We start from the raw sequence: 17,978 nt of genomic DNA, 5'->3' as shown, positions 1-17,978 counted from the left end.
TGGGGAAGCTGGGTGAAAAATAATACAGGAAATCTTTTTTGCACCTTCTCTGTAAGCCTAACATTAGTTCAAAATAAAAAGTTAAATTTTTTTTTAATTCCACTTAACTTTTCAACTGTATTCATCTCCATTCTTGAAATACCGTCTTCCCTTAACTTTGGAATCACAATGTTCTCCTGGTTTTCTTCACTTTGGACAGTTTTTTATAACCACAGTAACTAGTCCACTGGTTCATGGATTCTGGTCTTGACAAAATTAGGGATATGCAGGAACTTACATGAGAGTACAAAACTATTTTAAGACACACTCTTCTCAAATTCCTTAGCTAACTTGAAATCACAGGAGACATAGGGGGACTTCACTTGAGAGGAGCCAGTACTATCAACATAACCTTTTCTCAGATGTAGCGGACATGGCCACTATATGAGCAGTAATAACCGTGAAACTGCCCCCACCAACCATCAGCTCCATCCGGAAAAGGAAGAGTTCCCACCGTCCTAACTGCTCTCTGGAATTCCAGGGAAAACAGGGAGGTGAAGAGCAAGTGCATTCTGCCTGGTATCTGCAGCATACACACTTTAAACATTAAAGCAAGGGCCAGAAACTGGTGGTCTTTGGCCATAACCAGCCTCTAGGTGTGTGTTTTGTTTTGTCTGAGGTTTTTTTTTTTTTGAAAACTAAGAGTAACAACACTGGTCCAATAGCTGAATGGAAGTGAACTGTAGCTTCCCCCTTTAAGCATGGTATATGCTTTCCTGTTCACCAGAGTCCCTATTACTACTGGTGACACTACTTAAACCCAATCCACTGACACTGTTTCCACAACTGCCCAACTTCTGCAGATATTTGAGCTTGCAGTTCCTACAATAAAAGATTTTTATTTGAATTTGTCACTCTTGCTGAGATGGTTTTTGTTCTAATTAGCATGGGTGAGTAAATGCTGTTTTGAAAGCACAAAAACATAATAATAGCTAACATTTTGTCAGCACCTATAGGCAGTGCTCTAGGAGCAATACACATTTAGCCTTCATGAAAGCCCTTCATTTCCATTTTGTGAAAAGGGAACTGAGGCTTAACTTGATTAGGTAATAAGTAACTTGTTCATGCTCACACAGATAGTAAGTGATAAAGCAGGGACTCAAACCCAGGTCTTCAGAGGCCAAGTTCTGTATTCTTACACTATACCAAATGTCTGCTCTTATCAATTTAATTTGCTTTACTGACTTGGTTGTCTATCTGTAATCTTTGATGCTATCACTCGTTTATTTTAAAATTATGAAATATATACCAGCACAAAGAAAAATATAGGGAAAAATATAACAAACATTTGTGTACCCACCACCAGATTTGTCAAATCTTAATATTTTGTCATATTTGTTTTTATTAATAAAACATTACAAATATAGCTGATGCCATATGTAGCCCTTTTTATTCCCTTTCTCCTCTCTCACCACTCCCAGAGATAACCACTATCCTGAATTTGTTATTAACAATACCCATCCATGTTGTGTATATATATATATATATATATATATATATCTTCATAAAAATTATATATATCTTCACTTGCTCTTTTCAGTCAACATTATGTTTTTGAGGTTTATCCATGTTAATATGTGTAGCTTTAATTTATTTTATATTTTTATTTTTTTTAATTTGGGGGGACTTCAGATTCACAAAAACAGATTGATCATAATCTTTGGTTCATGACACATCAGAAGTCTGTCACTGGCTTCTTTCTATTTAGTTTACTTTTTTTTTAATTAAAAAATTTTTTTTATTATTTTGGCTGCATTAGGTCTTCGTTGCTGTGCACGGGCTTTCACTAGTTGCCGTGAGCGGGGGCTACTCTTCGTTGCAGTGCATGGGCTTCTCACTGCGGTGGTTTCTCTTGTTGCAAAGCACAGGCTCTAGGCACACGGGCTCAGTAGTTGTGGCGCACGGGCTTAATTGGTCCGCGGCATGTGGGATCTTCCCGGACCAGGGCTCGAACGTGTGTCCCCTGCATTGGCAGGCGGATTCGTAACCACTGCGCCACCAGGGAAGTCTGGGTATCCTGTTATATGTAGTCTTTTGGAACTTACCTTTTCCACTTAATGTTGATAAAACTGTTAGGTGTCACTGGAGCTGGTAGTTTTTAAAACAGCTTTATTGGGATTTCATTCACATACCCAAAACTGTATCCACTGAAATGTGTGTAATTCAATGTTTTTTAGTATTTTCACAGAGTTGTGCAACCATCATCATAATCTAATTTTAGAACATTTTCCTTTCCCGGAGAAGAAATGCCCATCCCCATGAGCTATGAGCTTCACTCCCCATCCCCAAGCCCCACCTCCACCCATGTAACCACTTAACCTTTCTGTCTCTATAGATTATTTAATTTTTTTTTTTTTTTTTTTTTGCGGTACGCGGGCCTCTCTCTGTTGTGGCCTCTCCCGTTGCGGAGCACAGGCTCCAGACGCGCAGGCTCAGTGGCCATGGCTCACGCGCCCAGCTGCTGGCATGTGGGATCTTCCCGGACCGGGGCACAAACCCGCGTCCCCTGCATCGGCAGGCGGACTCTCAACCACTGCGCCACCAGGGAAGCCCTATTTAATTAAGTTTTACTGTTGTATAATATTACCTTGTTTATACCATAGTTTATTTACCCACTCTCCCACTGATGGGCATTTGGGTTGTTTTCCAAGTTTTCACGGTTATGAATAGTGTTGGTCTGAACAGTCTTGTATCTGTCCTGTCTTGCGCATGCATGTCCAAGACGTTTTCTTTGGCATATACATAATAATAGACTTACAGGATCATAAATATGCAAGTGCTCAAGTAAAGAAGATAATTAAAACTATTTGGAAACTATATTCCCAGGTAGTTGTGCAATTATACACTCTCACCAGCAATAAAGAAGAGAGATTGTGGATTACTATCTCTCCAAAATTTTATAAGGTTGAACAGCTCCTCAAACGTTTATCGGCCATTTGTGTTGCTCTTCTGTGAAATCCCTGTTCATGTCTTTTGCCTCTGTTTCTATTGGGTGTGTGTGTGCGCACGCTTTTCTTATTGATTTGAAAGAGTTCTTAATTTATTCTTGATACAAATCCTTTGCTATTTCTGCCTATTGTGAATATCTTTCTCCAGTTTGCTACTTATCTTTTGGCTTTCTTCAATGTCCCTTAAAGAAAAGTTCTCAATTCTAATAGCCAAATTTATCAATATTCTCTTCTAAATCAAATGCTTTTAATGTTTTGCTTAAGATATCTTTCCCTATTCCACAATCAAAAAAATATCCACCAGTATATTCTACTGAGGTGTTTTTTTTTAACACTTAGATCTTTAATCCTGCAATTTTTTAATATGTTGAAAAGTAAATATCCAATTCATCTTTTTCCATAGAGAGATCCATTTTTTCCAAATCCATTTATTGAAATGTTGGTCCTTCCTTTCTCACTGCTTTGACATGCTGTCTCTGTTTTTTACTAAAGTTCTACATTATGATGGTCTGTTTCTGGACTTATTCTATTCCATTGGTCAACTTGTCTGTCCCTGTGCCAATGTCACATTGTCTTAATTAGTACAATTTCAAAATAAGTTCTGATACTTGGTAGGCAAGTCACTCTCCCTTCATCTTCAGAAATGTTCAGCTATTTTTTGGTCCTTTATTCTTCCATTTAAATTTAATATCATTTTATCAATTTTAATGAAAAATGTGGTTGGCAGTTTTATTGTATCTCATTGAATCCATAGATCAATTCAGAGAGCTTTGACATTTCATGATATTAAATCTTCATATCTGTGAACATAGTAGCTCTACATTTATTAGTTTTGTTTAGACCCTCTTTACTATACCTCTTTTTTTTTTTTTTTTTGCGGTACGCGGGCCTCTCACTGTTGTGGCCTCTCCCGTTGTGGAGCACAGGCTCCGGACGCGCAGGTTCAGCGGCCATGGCTCACGGGCCCAGCCGCTCTGCGGCATGTGGGATCTTCCTGAACTGGGGCACGAACCCGTGTCACCTGCATCGGCAGGCGGACTCTCAACCACTGCGCCACCAGGGAAGCCCTTTACTATACCTCTTAATAACATTTTATAGTTTTTCCTGTAGGAGTCTCAGACCACTTTCGTTAGATTTATTCTTAATTACTTGACATTCTCAAATATTGTTTAACCTTACATAGTAATAAACAAACTATAAGAGTTGTCTTCTCTTTTATATTGCATATCTTTCTTGTGCACCTACGGGAGTCTTTCTAGGGTATACACTTACTACTGAAATTGTTGAGTCATAGGGTATATGCATCTTCAACTAAAAGTGCTCTGTGAATAATAACAGCCAAAAAAACTCCACACAAATGTAAGTTGGTAGTGAACACTTAAGAAATATTTGATGAAGGAACTATCCCGATTGAAATAGTGAAATGAATTTTACCGCATGGTAATCATGGTACAGCCAAAGTTATACTGGAAGAGAGGCATATTCAGAGTGGAGGATGGAATGTCCTGACAGTTTTAGAATGAGTGTCATCAGGAAAGTCCTTCCTCTGAAAAGGAAAACAAAGCAGCTGTGGGAGAATCTTTGAGAAATATAAAGAATTAATTAGAGAAGCTCATTACTAAAAATATTTGTTTTCTTTCTAGAAAAGCAATCTGGCCAAGTTGAGGGAAATAGCAAACAACTACTAACCCTAAATAGGATCTTCCACATTAAGTTTCTCAGCATTTAACATCTACAGATAAGACAGGCAGAGCTAAACTGATTGCAAGGAGAGATTTAAAAAAAACTTCACATATATCTGGTATTAATGTTATATATTTGCGTTTATATTCATCATCTCATATGATATTATAAAGGTGATAGTATGAACATCTCTGCTTTATAGATGACAAAAAAGAACCTCAAGGAGATTAAGTCTAAAATCACAAAACCAGTCCGTTAGTAAATCCAGGACTTGACTCAAGATATGTGAAAGAAATTCAGAGCATTCTGGTGAAAAGCTCTGAGGCATAATGCAAAGATTTTTAACTCCTTAGGGCATGCCAGAATTTTAAGACAGTAGGTAAAACAAAGTACCAAAAAAATTCAATATATTTAGTGGTAATGACAACAGACCCCTTTTAAGTTGGTGCTAGAGTCAGAAGCCTGGCAAGACGGATGATGTAAAAAGGATAAATAAATTTAGCCATGAGTGTATAAAACATGACTGACAGAAAGTTTTACAAATAGTTTTACATATTTAGCTTCTTTTCTCCTTTGTGGTTATTTTGTAATAGGAAAGATATAACAGGGAGTGTTAGATTGTTATGAGGATGTGTTCAAATATCTATAGAAGGATAATTTTTAATATTGCCTTAGAGGTAGGTGCAGCGGATAGTTCTGATGCCGATAATATCTTCCATGTAGTTTGAGCTTTCATATATCTTATCTGAAGTGGCAGCCTCAGTTTCTACCTTGAAGTCGGAAGAATATGAAAACTTACCATGAGGGTAAGTGGGACACAAAAAATAAAGGACAATAACAGTGTGAAATGGTGGGGCCACTCTGGAAACATTCTGGCAGTTCTTCAAAATGTTAAGTACATTGCTACCATTTGATCCAGCACTCCACTCCTAGGTATAGACACAAGAGAAATGAAAACATATGTCCACACAAAAACTTGTACCCAAATTTTCATAGCAACATTATTCATAATAGCCAAAGGTATACCTAAATGTCCATCAACCAATGAATGGGTAAACAAATGTGGGGTATCCATACAATGGAATATTACTCATTAATAAAAAGGAATGAAGTACTGGCACATGCTGCAACATGAATGAACCTTGAAAGCATTACACTGACTGAAAGAAATCAGTCACAAAAGACCACATATTACATGATTCTATGCGTGTGAAATGTCCAGAATAGGAAAAGCTATAGAGATAGAAAGTAGATCAGTGATAGCTTAGGGCAAGGAAGGGTGTGGGAAGAGTCGGTAATGGCTAAAGGGTACGGAGTTTCTTTCTTTTTTTTTTTTTTTTTAAATCCCTCCATCCAGATACCCTATGTCATGTTTTGTTTTTTTTTTTTTGGTTTGTTTGTTTTTGCGGTACGCGGGCCTCTCACTGTTATGGCCTCTCCCATTGCGGAGCACAGGCTCCGGACGCGCAGGCTCAGCAGCCATGGCTCACGGGCCCAGACGCTTTGCGGCATGTGGGATCTTCCCAGACCGGGGCACGAACCCGTGTCCCCTGCATCGGCAGGCGGACTCGCAACCACTGCGCCACCAGGGAAGCCCCGGAGTTTCTTTTTTGAGGTGGTGAAAATATTCTAAAATTGATTGTGGGGATTTCCCTGGCGGTCCAGTGGTTGAGACTACGTGCTTCCACTGCAAGGGGCACAGGTTCGATCCTTAGTTGGGGAACTAAGTTCTTGCATGCAGCGCTGAGCGGCAATAAATAAATAAATAAATAAATAAATAAAATTGATCGTGGTGATAGTTGCATGTAACTGTGACTATACTAAAACTGCTGAATTGTACACTTTAAATTGATGTATTGTGTGGTATGTGAATGTATCTCAATAAAGCTGTAAAATGGAAAAGGAACAGCATGAAGAACTTAGAGACCAGGTCTCCCCAGCAGCATCCTCCAGGGCCCCCTTCTTTTTCCTAGACAATGCTAAAAACAAAACAAAATGAAAAAAAAAAAACAAAAACAAAAACTAGAGGTGTTCTTAAATTTATCTGTTAGTGGATGTGTCCACATTTTAGCTGTTCAGAATAATCCCAGCAAGGTTATCACTGAACTCAAATAGAAAGTGATAATAGGGCAGCCCAGAGACCAGTCTGGTTCTAGCCCAAATCTAAAGGTCCTGTGAGGTTGAGAGAGTATTCCTCAGTTGGTCCCTAGCAACCTTGAGTACCTGTACATGTCCCAGGCCTATCCTTATCTGAATTCATACCCCATAAATCTGGACCATATCTGGACAGATGTCAGGGACAGGATGAATAACTACTCATCATCTCTTCTCTTTGCCAGTGCAGGCAATGTATGCCTGGGGAATGTTGTGTGTCAGATCTAACAAAGGGGAGAAACCAGTTTGACTTCATGCCAGTGCTAGAAGTGACATGACAAAGAAGGCTGGAACTGAACCATGCATGGCACAATGGACTCTGAAGGAGAAGACCGGTTCCCCTCAAGTTTTAAAGCAAGAGACAAACTCAATCAAGGGTTCTAGGTTATTTCTACCACCAGACTGTTTTCTTTCCCCATGTCGGGAGCATACTGGGCAGGGTCTAGAAGAGCTTCTATGTGCTTGTCTCCCATTGATATGTGCTCAAGCCAAGTCCCAGGGAGAGCAAACCCCTTGCTCCAAGAGGACCAAATCCAGCTAGCTCTTAACAGGTCCACTTATTCTATGAAAAGCATAATAAACAACAAGGTCCTACTGTATAGCACAGAGAACTGAATCACTTTGCTGTACAGCAGTAATTAACTATACTTCAATGCTGTACAGCATTGTAAATCAAGTATACTTCAATTTAAAAAAAAAAGTGAAAAGCATGAAACATTCAGGCAGTTTTCCAGCATCCTCTCCACCACAGTCAACTCTTAGAAGTCCTCTCTGTTTTTCAGGCCCTTCCTTCACCAGAGAGATGGCAGTGCTAGGCCTCGCCACTCAAGGAGACACTTCGTTCCATTTCAGTCAACAACACACTTTCCACAGTACCCTTTGCCCTACCAAACTCCATTTTTGGGATTGTAAAAACATATTGGAGCAGAGTTCCCAGAGGATGGGGACATTAACCAGAAGGAAGCATCTGTGTGTTCCATCTTTTTCCTTAGGAACTGTGGTTCTGTGGTTCTCTGTTTTCTTTCCTTTGCACTCAACTTGTAAATTTGAGGGAAAGTTAGTGAAAAGGAGTCAGTCAATGAGAACCAGGTCTGGAGTGAGAGGCACAGGGAGACACTGAATTCATGCTGGTAATGGGCTATCCAGCAGACTGAAAGGTCAGTGCAGCCTTGGTTTAGACCTTTACTCCCATTTTTCAAGACTTCTGACACAGGCAGAACAAAGCTATACCATTAAAAAATAGTTAAAGTATACATTAATGCATTCAGGGAGAAACCCAGAAGCTGACTGGAAACTACTGGGTATCTATAGTTATGCTGGGGTACTTTTCCTATATATGTACAGGATCTTCTGGTCCCCAGCTGGCTGAACTGGAACAATGGACTCTTTTTTTTTTTAATATTTATTTATTTAGGCTGCACTGGGTATTAGTTGCTGCATGCGGGATCTTTTAGTTGCGGCCTTCGAACTCTTAGTTGCAGCATGCATGTGGGATCTATTTCCCTGACCAGGGATCAAACCTGGACCCCCTGCATTGGGAGTACAGAGTCTTAGCCACTGGACCACCAGGGAAGTCACTGGAACAATGGATTCCGATAGACATCCACTACCAGCACATGGGCTTGTAGAGGGGGAAGGAGATTTTCAAAAAGATGGGGTGTTCCTCTGGGTAGCCAAAGCAACAAAACTGTGTCAAATGAAAAAATAAAATCATAAAGGTACTAGGAGAAACATAGATTATTTTTTAACCTTGGAGTGAAAGATCCCTTTTGAGCCTGCCATAGAATCCAGAAGTCATAAAGGAAAAGACTAATTGTAAATCAACTATACTTCAACTTAAAAAATAAATAATAATAATATAAAATAAAATTATTCCAGAATTTAAAATTCACTAAAAATAAACAGATAAGTATGAATTTTTTAAAAAATAAAGGAAAAGGCTGATAAATATAACAGAAACAGTTAATGTAACAACCTAAAAATCACAAGTCACATAAAAAAGCCAATTTCTTTAATATACAGAGAGCACTTATACACCAAAATTTAACAGCCCAGTAGGAAAAGAGGCAAAAAAGAAAATCAATTCGGTTGTTTAATAGGTATTTACTAAAAAAAAAAATAAAATAAACAAATAAATAAATAAATAGGTATTTACTGAATGCTTAGTGTATTCAAGGCATGGTTCTAGGCACTGGAGATGTGGCTTTGAGAAAAACAACATAGAAAAACAAATATCAAAGGTTATTAAACATATTAAAAGATTCTCAACTTCACTTAGAATAAATACAATTTTTTAAAAAATTGAAATAGTGTTTTTCACTTACCAAATTGGCAAAGATTAAGCTTAGTACAGGCAGTGTCCAAGGGACATACACACCACTATACACTAATGAAGAAGTCTAAACTGGCAGCATCCTTTTAGAGAACTCTTACCTCTCACTTTAACACGTCTGATTTGTTTGAGTTTTTTTTAACAAGGATCTACTTAACCTTTATAATTTAAAAGGATTATATTAAAAATGAAATCATAAAATATACCTATCCTTTTGTAAGGGCCTTTGAAGCTTTCTGATTTCTATGTGTGTTGAAGTTAGAAGACAGTTTATTTATAGAGGCACACTCTTCTGGGCTTAAGTAATCTACACTAACTCTAGCTCTGTATTTTTATTATTCACTTTTTCATTCAGCAGACATCTACTAATAACTGCTTTATGCCAAGCAATGTGTTAATCACTGGCTATTTAGTCTGATGAGGGAGACATCAGATTAATCACAGCATAACAAGTGCAACAAAAGAAGTATGTACAAAGTACTTAGGAAGCAGACAGGAGGCATCAATAACTGTCAACAGACTTTAGAGAAAACTTTCCAGAGGAGAGATATTTAAGCCAGTTCATGAGAGGGGTCTTTCTTCTCATGGGTTTGCCACCCAATAAACAAATGGGAAATGAAAAGAATACATTAACATCAAAGTCAGAAGAAAGGTAGATTCAGATAGGGCCACCATACTTGAATTACAATGTGGTGAAATCAAGAAGGGAACCACTGAGCGTTGGAGGAGGCTGCTGAGATGGAAGACACCTGAGTCCTGAAACTGAAGGCTGAACGTAAACATGATATCATCATAAATATCTCCCTTATGAAATTTGAGGGATCACAGGCTCCTCACAGAAAACATGATTACAGGAACATTTCGGGTGGACACTGTTGTTCTGATTATTGCTGTTGATAATGGTGAATACTAAATATTTCAAGGAATGGGCAAACTGGTGAGCTTGGAATATTGGTCTGTATTTTTCTTTTCTTGAAACGTCCTTTTCAGATTTTTATATGAGGGTAATGTTGCCCTCACAAAATGATTTAGAAGTGTCTTCTTTGTCCTATGAAAGAGTCTGTGTGATTATTTTCTTAAGGCCTTATTTGTTAGAGATATACACTGAAATATTTACAGGGAAATTATATGATGTCTAGAATTTGTTTTAAAATACTTCAGAAAAAAAAAGAATAGTTGAAACAAGAATGATAGAATGTTGATGTAATGTCTGGGGGTTTATTATACTATTTTCTGCACTTTTAAGTATGTTAGAAATTTTCTGTAAGAAAAGGTTTTTTAATTTTTTTAACTTTTAATTTTATATTGGAGTATAGCCGATTAACAACGTTATGATAATTTCAGGTACACAGCAAAGGGACTCAGCCATACATTATATGTATCCATTCTCCCCCAGACTCCCCTCCCATCCAGGCTGCCATGTAACATTGAACAGAGTTTCCTGTGCTATATGGTAGGTCCTTGTTGGTTATGCATTTTATTTATTTATTTATTTATATTATTTTTTAATTTCAAACATATAATTTATTGTGTTTTTATTTTTTCAACATCTTTATTGGAGTATAATTGCTTTACAATGGTGTGTTAGTTTCTGCTTTATAACAAAGTGAATCAGTTATACATATACATATGTCCCCATATCTCTTCCCTCTTGCATCTCCCTCCCTTCCACCCTCCCTATCCCACCCCTCTAGGTGGTCACAAAGCACTGAGCTGATCCCCCTGTGCTATGCGGCTACTTCCCACTATCTATGTTTAGTAGTGTATATATGTCCATGCCACTCTCTCACTTCGTCCCAGCTTACCCTTCCCCCTCCCCGTATCCTCAAGTCCATTCTCTAGTAGGTCTGCATCTTTATTCCCGTCTTGCCCCTAGGTTCTTCATGACCTTTTCTTTTTTTTTTAAATTCCATATATATGTGTTAGCATACGGTATTTTGTTTTTCTCTTTCTGACTTACTTCACTCTGTATGACAGTCTCTAGGTCCATCCACCTCACTACAAATAACCCAGTTTCGTTCCTTTTTATGGCTGTGTAATATTCCATTGTATATGTGTGCCACATCTTCTTTATCCATTCATCTGTTGATGGACACCTAGGTTGCTTCCATGTTCTGGCTATTGTAAATAGAGCTGCAATGAACATTTTGGTACATGACTCCTTTTAAATTATGGTTTTCTCAGGGTATATACCCAGTAGTGGGATTGCTGGGTCATATAGTAGTTCTATTTTTAATTTTTTAAGGAACCTCCATACTGTTCTCCATAGTGGCTCTATCAATTTACATTCCCACCAACAGTGCAAGAGGGTTCCCTTTTCTCTACACCCTCTCCAGCATTTGTTGTTTGTAGATATTTTGATCATGGCCATTCTGACCAGTGTGAGATGATATCTCATTGTAGTTTTGATTTGCATTTCTCTAATGATTGATGATGTTGAGCATTCTTTCATGTGTTTGTTGGCAATCTGTATATCTTCTTTGGAGAAATGTCTACTTAGGTCTTCTGCCCATTTTTGGATTGGGTTGTTTGTTTTTTGATATTGAGCTGCATGAGCTGCTTGTAACTTTTGGAGATTAATCCTCTGTCAGTTGCTTCATTTGCAAATATTTTCTCCCATTCTGAGGGTTGTCTTTTCATCTTGTTTATGGTTTCCTTCGCTCTGAAAAAGCTTTTAAGTTTCATTAGGTCCCATTTGTTTATTTTTGTAGAAAAGGTTTTTTTAAAATGGAAAAAAATACTGTCTAGTATGTTTCAGCACACTCTACTTGTGTGTGACTGCTCTTGGAAACTCAGTCTTCACTCAACGTACAGTGATGCGACCAATCCACCCTTCCCCTGGAGGATAAGACATAGGGATTGTCAACGTGACTAGTCGGCTGTAGAGGCAACGCAAGGCTTCAAACAGTGTTGTTTCAGTGGAGAGCCCTTATGGGTGACTTTCTATGCCTTGATCCAGGGCGTGTTAGAGTTTGACTAGGGCAACTTGTCCCCACTTCAACCAGGAATGCTACTGGATCTGGGTTTTAGCCAATTTTCTTATTATGCATAGGTACTGGCTTCAACAATTTCCTATTTTATCTTCTGGCTGTGGGGTGGCTCAGTGGGATCAATTTTGTTAATACCATCAGTCAGTTGTTTCATACCTGGTATTATTACCGATGCTTTCAAGTCGGGCCCCAAAAAGTGTCCTCCTGCCCGGTGTCATTTGGGACAGTTGAAAAAGACAGAGTTTGGTTCATAAGCAAAAGAAAGCTTTATTCTTTGATCAGAGAATGGAGAGGTGCAAGCTTCTGCTCTAGAGCACAGGCTCTCCCCGCAGGCCATGGGCGGGGCTGCTTTATAGGGTTCTGGCCAGCAGGGAAGCTGCAAGCTCTCTCCTGTTGGTCGCAGCTGTGCCTCCAGACTTGTAAGGTGCAGCGTCTCTGCACACAGCACGCTGCCGCTGCCACCATCTTGAATTGCCGTGTCATGCAGGCAAGGGCTTCTGCTCACAGCCCGCCCATCGAAGCCATCTGGCACCAGGAACTCTGGTCTGAAATGCCAGGTGCAATGCCTCTGCATGCGGCAGCCTGTGAACAAGTGAAACTAGAGTAATGACAAATGGGAAAAAAAGGTTAGATTTTATTTTATTACCCAGACTCTATTTTTATTTCCTGAGCACTGTTAATGGTCTTTGCCAGTGACAAATCCCTCCTCTGATTTTTGTCTTGCTCCTCATTCTTGAGGGGTGCTAAGGGGAGAAGGTCCGACTTCTGTAGCTTCTTTCGGCTGATCAGGGGAGTCGTCATAACCCTGGGTAGAGGAGCAGAACTTCTCCCCAGCTACCTTTACATATGTTTGTCACCAAGCCTTTGCCCTGACTGTGCATATCCCTGAGTGACCACCATTTGTCTAACCTTGGGTTTGCTTGTTTTGTTTTGGCCGTGCCACGCGGCTTTCGGGATCTTAGTTCTCCGACCAGGGATTGAACCTGGGCCCCAGGAGTGAAAACACTGAGTCCTAACCACTGGACTGCCAGGGAATTCCCTGTCTAACCTTTTGGAGACAAGGGACACCAGACAATTTAAGGTACATGGCCCAATTAAAATACATAAATAAATAAATTAAAAAATTAAAGATACATGGCTCAAGTATTAGCAAGAGCAAATTTTTCCTAAAAATGCAGGTATCTAGGTCTTTTGACTGTAGGCAAGTGTGCCCTGATGTTGAGGCACACTACTATGGCCTGCATATCCCTGGTAACACTTCTGTTGTTTTTCAGGAGAGAAGCTTCAGGTCAGAGAGAAGTTCACAGGAGTAGCCAAAGGGGTCCGTTGCCCCAGGTTGTCTCTCCAGAGTTTGGGGCTCGGGGTCCTCTTTACTTGAGGGTCATGTAACCACAGTGTGATAACCTGCAACTTCAGGAAAGAATGGGTGGTTAGCATTGTTGCAGGAGAGGAAAATGTCATGTCCTGGGACCCACAAGAGTCCTTAAGACAGACCACCAAGTGAGGGTCGTTGGCATCACACAGGAAAGAATTCAAGAGTGAGCCAAAGAAAAGTGAAAGCAAGTTTACTTAGATACACACTCCACAGGCTGAATGCAGTCTGTCTCAGAAAGTAAGAGTGGCCCAGGGCATGTGGTTGTTGGTTTTTATGGGCTGAGTAATTTCATATGCTAATGAGTGGGAGGAATATTCTTGCTATTTCAGGGAAGGGTAGGGATTTCCCAGAAATTGGGCCACTGCCCACTTTTTGGCCTTTTATAGTCTGCCTTGGACTGTCAAGGCATAAAAGGGGGTATGATTTTTTAGTATTACAATGAAGATATAATGAGCTAAAAGTCAATGACCGGACTATTCTCGAAGTCACCTTGGTTCCAGCCAGTTTTTATTGCATCCTAATAGCTGCGCCCCTTCTTCATTTATCTAGCTGTCGTGTCCTGCCCCTTTCCCTCCTGTCTCAGAATCACCAAATGGGGTCCATTCCACTAAGGAGTGAGCTGATCTTGCAGGCTTCCAGTTTTCCAGGTTTTTAGATACACTTAGTCTCCTGGTGGGCAGGAACAGAACCTGGTTACCATGTTCCAAGAGAGCTTTCATGGTTTCTCCTACCTGGAGGGCATACTTGAGTTGTTCCATGGAGTTAAGGTGTCCTTTCAGGATTGGCAAAGGGGTCTACCACACATGAGTTCAAATGCACTTCCATATAGTGATTGGATTGTTTAGAGAAATGCAACCCTGAGTAAGAGGTCCCAGTTTTTGAGCTAATACCCCAAGGGCCATTCCCCTTTTCTCCTGAATGTAAGGGTCAAAGGGTTTAGTTAAATCTAGGAGGGCCAGGGCAGGGACTTGAAGTAACTGCTTTTTCAATTCCTGAAAGTCCCCTTTACATTCTGAATTCCATTCAAAAGGATCATCCTTTCCTTTCAACTCTTCATACAGAGGCCTCACTATTAGACCATATTTAGGGATCCAGATGCGGCAAAACCCAGCCATCCTCAGGAAACCCCTAAGCTGTCTTCCAGTTTTAGGATGGGTGAGGCTGCAAAGGGCTTCTTTTATTTTCTAGGGTAGGCTTCTCTGACTTGTGAGAATGAAGCCTAGGTAAGACACCCTAGTTTGTGATATTTGAGCTAAATCTGGGACTGCAGTGTATGTCCGGGTTTTAGATGGACTATCACGGGACTGGCTCCTACAGCTAGTCCCACCCGTCCCTGTGCCTAGACCTCAGGATTTACTCCAAGGAGGTCACTTGCTCTGTCTAGGGAGGTTTTTCCTCAGCCATTACCATTATCACCTTGTGCCCCTGTCTAGGGGAACACCCATCTCGTTTGTCTCCCATTAGGTGGATAGTTAGCCCCCAACATACGTAGGACATCTCTTCCTAGCAGGGGTATAGGGCATTCAGGGACATACAGGAAGGAATGAGTGAGAATGTGTTCATCCACTTTACATTCGAATGGTTCTATGAATGCTCATTCTTGGGCCTTCCCTGATACCCCCATGATTTTACAACTCTTGTGACTGAGTTTGCCTGATCTGGTGCTCAGAATCAAGTAAGTGGCACAGGTGTTGATGGGCTTTCTCCCTATGTCCAATGTCAGCATGGGTTCCTTAGGGGTCAGTTGGAGTGCCAGATTAGGAGTCCCCTGGCCCCATCATTCTTCACCTATTTGGATCATCTGCCTTCGAAGGTAATGGCTGGTACCTGGCATTACTGTCGCTTTTTGGGGTGGCGAGGGTATTCTCCCTTCCAGTGTCCCTCTTGTTTACATATGGCACACTGATTGGGTCTGCTTTCCTTGCCTTGCTATCCCTCCGTGTGGGCCAGCAGTCACTCACTGGAGTTGAGAGTTTCTGAGGGCAGTTAGTCCAGATCAGTTGACATTGGAGGGCAACAGCCAGCAAGTGGACTTGCCTCCAGACCTTTTTATCCTCTGAATTTTCCTCCTCTGTATCTTGGTTATTAAACACCTGGTAGGCAACCCTGACCAGGCGAGAGGCAGGGCTATCCGGTTCTATTTCCAGTTTCTGAAGCTTACGCCTCATGTCCAGGTCACTTTGAGAAATTGAATAGAACCTCAGGATTGCATTCCCTTCCAGTGACTCAAGGTCAGTGGTGGTATAGATTTGGAGGCATTGCCTGAGGCACTCTAGGAATGCTGAAAGGTTTTCTGTTGGCTCCTGATGATTTCCTTTATCTTATTCCAATTGACAGGTTTTTTTCCTACTGCCTGGTGCTAGTTCCTCTGAAGTAGGCAGGGGAGCCCTGTGAGCCCTTTGTAAGACCAGGACCCCCAATATCTGGAAGACCTGTGAGCTGCTGGCCAGAACAAGAAACACCCACTGCCCCCCCGCACCGCAACTTGTGAGGTGAACCTTGGCTGATTATCGACCGAGGTTCCACGAGCTCTCCTCCTGGTATCAGCACAGAATACCAGCTGCCCCAGCGGTCTGGTGAGTACCCCATGGGAATCCCTCGTGCTTTTAGCTCTCACCTGGTAGGAAGTCTGAAACACCTTATTTTTGGCTGAAAGGAGGAAAGAGAAGACCCCTGACTCAGAGAGCTGTGCCACTCCCTAACAGACCAAGTTGGTTAGGAACTAACGTGCCTAAGCTGCTCTGGACCAGAGGCAGTCCAATCTTACCTCCTGTGGGATATTCTGACTGAGGAGGGACTGTTTTAAGCACAGGCTGTTACAAATTCAAGGCAGACCCCCAGCTATATCAGAGTCTGAACCATTTGGATGGCTCCTATTTTGGTCTTTTGAGCAATCCATTAACAGTTCGGGGCTGGTTCCAAATCTCCTGAACAGAAATCATATTTGGGTCGAATCTGGTGGTATTTGTGTGACTAAATTCCCAGCCAGGGTCCAACAACCTTCCAGGATTCCCTTTGAGGCAGGTCCCTGATGGAGAAGGAGGGCTCATCCAGGTATACGTCCCCTTTACGAAGGCCTCTGCACATGGCACACAATGAGCAAGTGAAACTAGACTAAGCACAAGGGAAAAAAAGTTAGTTTTATATTATTACCCAGATTCTATTTTTATTTCCTGGAAATTGTTAATGGGCTTTGCCGGTGACAGTATGTAAGCCAGAACACCAAGCTGTAACATTGGAGGTATACCTCAAAACACACACAGCCCTTTGGAAAGGTCTGGATTATAGGTTCAAGGCATTTAAAGTTTTCTCTGTCTACTCATAAGCTGACTACTAAGCTAACTAAGAGGAAATATCAAACGGACACTTAGGTTGTTTCCATATCTTGGCTATTATGAAAGTGCCACTGAACATGGGAATGCAGGTATTCCTTCAAGATCCCATTTTCATTTCCCTTGGGAATATACCCAGAAGTGGGATTACTGATAATATAGTTCTATTTTTAATTTTTTGAAGCCCCTCCATAGTGGCAGTACCAATTTCTGATCCCACCAGCAGTGCACAAATATTCCCTTTCCTCCACACCCTTACCAGCACTTGTTAGCTCTTGTCTTTTTTATAATAATCATTCTAACATGTAAGATGATATCTCACTGTGGTTTTTTTTAATTTTTAAATTTTATTATTTATTTTTATTTTTGGCTGCATTGGGTCTTCATTGCTGTGCATGGGCTTTCTCTGGTTTCAGTGAGCGGGGGCTACTCTTCGTTGCGGTGCGCGGGCTTCTCATTGCAGTGGCTTCTCTTGTTGCGGAGCACGGGCTCTAGGTGCGCAGGCTTCAGTAGTTGTGGCATGCGGGGTCAGCAGTTGTGGCACGTGAGCTCTAGAGCGCAGGCTCAGTAGTTGTGGCGCACAGGCTTAGTTGCTCTGCGGCATGTGGGATCTTCCCAGACCAGGGATTGAACCTGTGTCCCCTGTGTTGGCAAGTAGATTCTTAACTACTGCGCCACCAGGGAAGCCTCTCGCTGTGGTTTTGATTTGTATTTTCCTGCTAATTAGTGATGTTGAGCACCTTTTCATGAACCTATTGATAATCTGTATGTCTTCTTTGGAAAAATGTCTATTCAGCTCCCTGCCCATTCTTTTTTTTTTTTTTTTTTTTTTTTTTTTTTTTTTTTTTTTTTTATGCGTTACGCGGGCCTCTCACTGTTGTGGCCTCCCCCGTTGCGGAGGACAGGCTCCGGACGCGCAGGCTCAGCGGCCATGGCTCACGGGCCCAGCCGCTCCGCGGCATGTGGGATCCTCCCAGACCGGGGCACGAACCCGTGTCCCCTGCATCGGCAGGCGGACTCTCAACCACTGCGCCACCAGGGAAGCCCCCCTGCCCATTCTTAATATCTGTTTGTTTGTTTGTTTTGATCTGTTGCAAGGCAAGGGTCAAGGTTTATTTTTTAGCA

Source organism: Phocoena sinus, chromosome 2 (genome assembly GCF_008692025.1).
Source record: "Phocoena sinus isolate mPhoSin1 chromosome 2, mPhoSin1.pri, whole genome shotgun sequence".
NCBI classification, from domain to species: Eukaryota; Metazoa; Chordata; class Mammalia; order Artiodactyla; family Phocoenidae; genus Phocoena; species Phocoena sinus.
The sequence above is the reverse complement of the archived record's forward strand: the minus strand, read 5'-3'. Positions refer to the sequence as shown.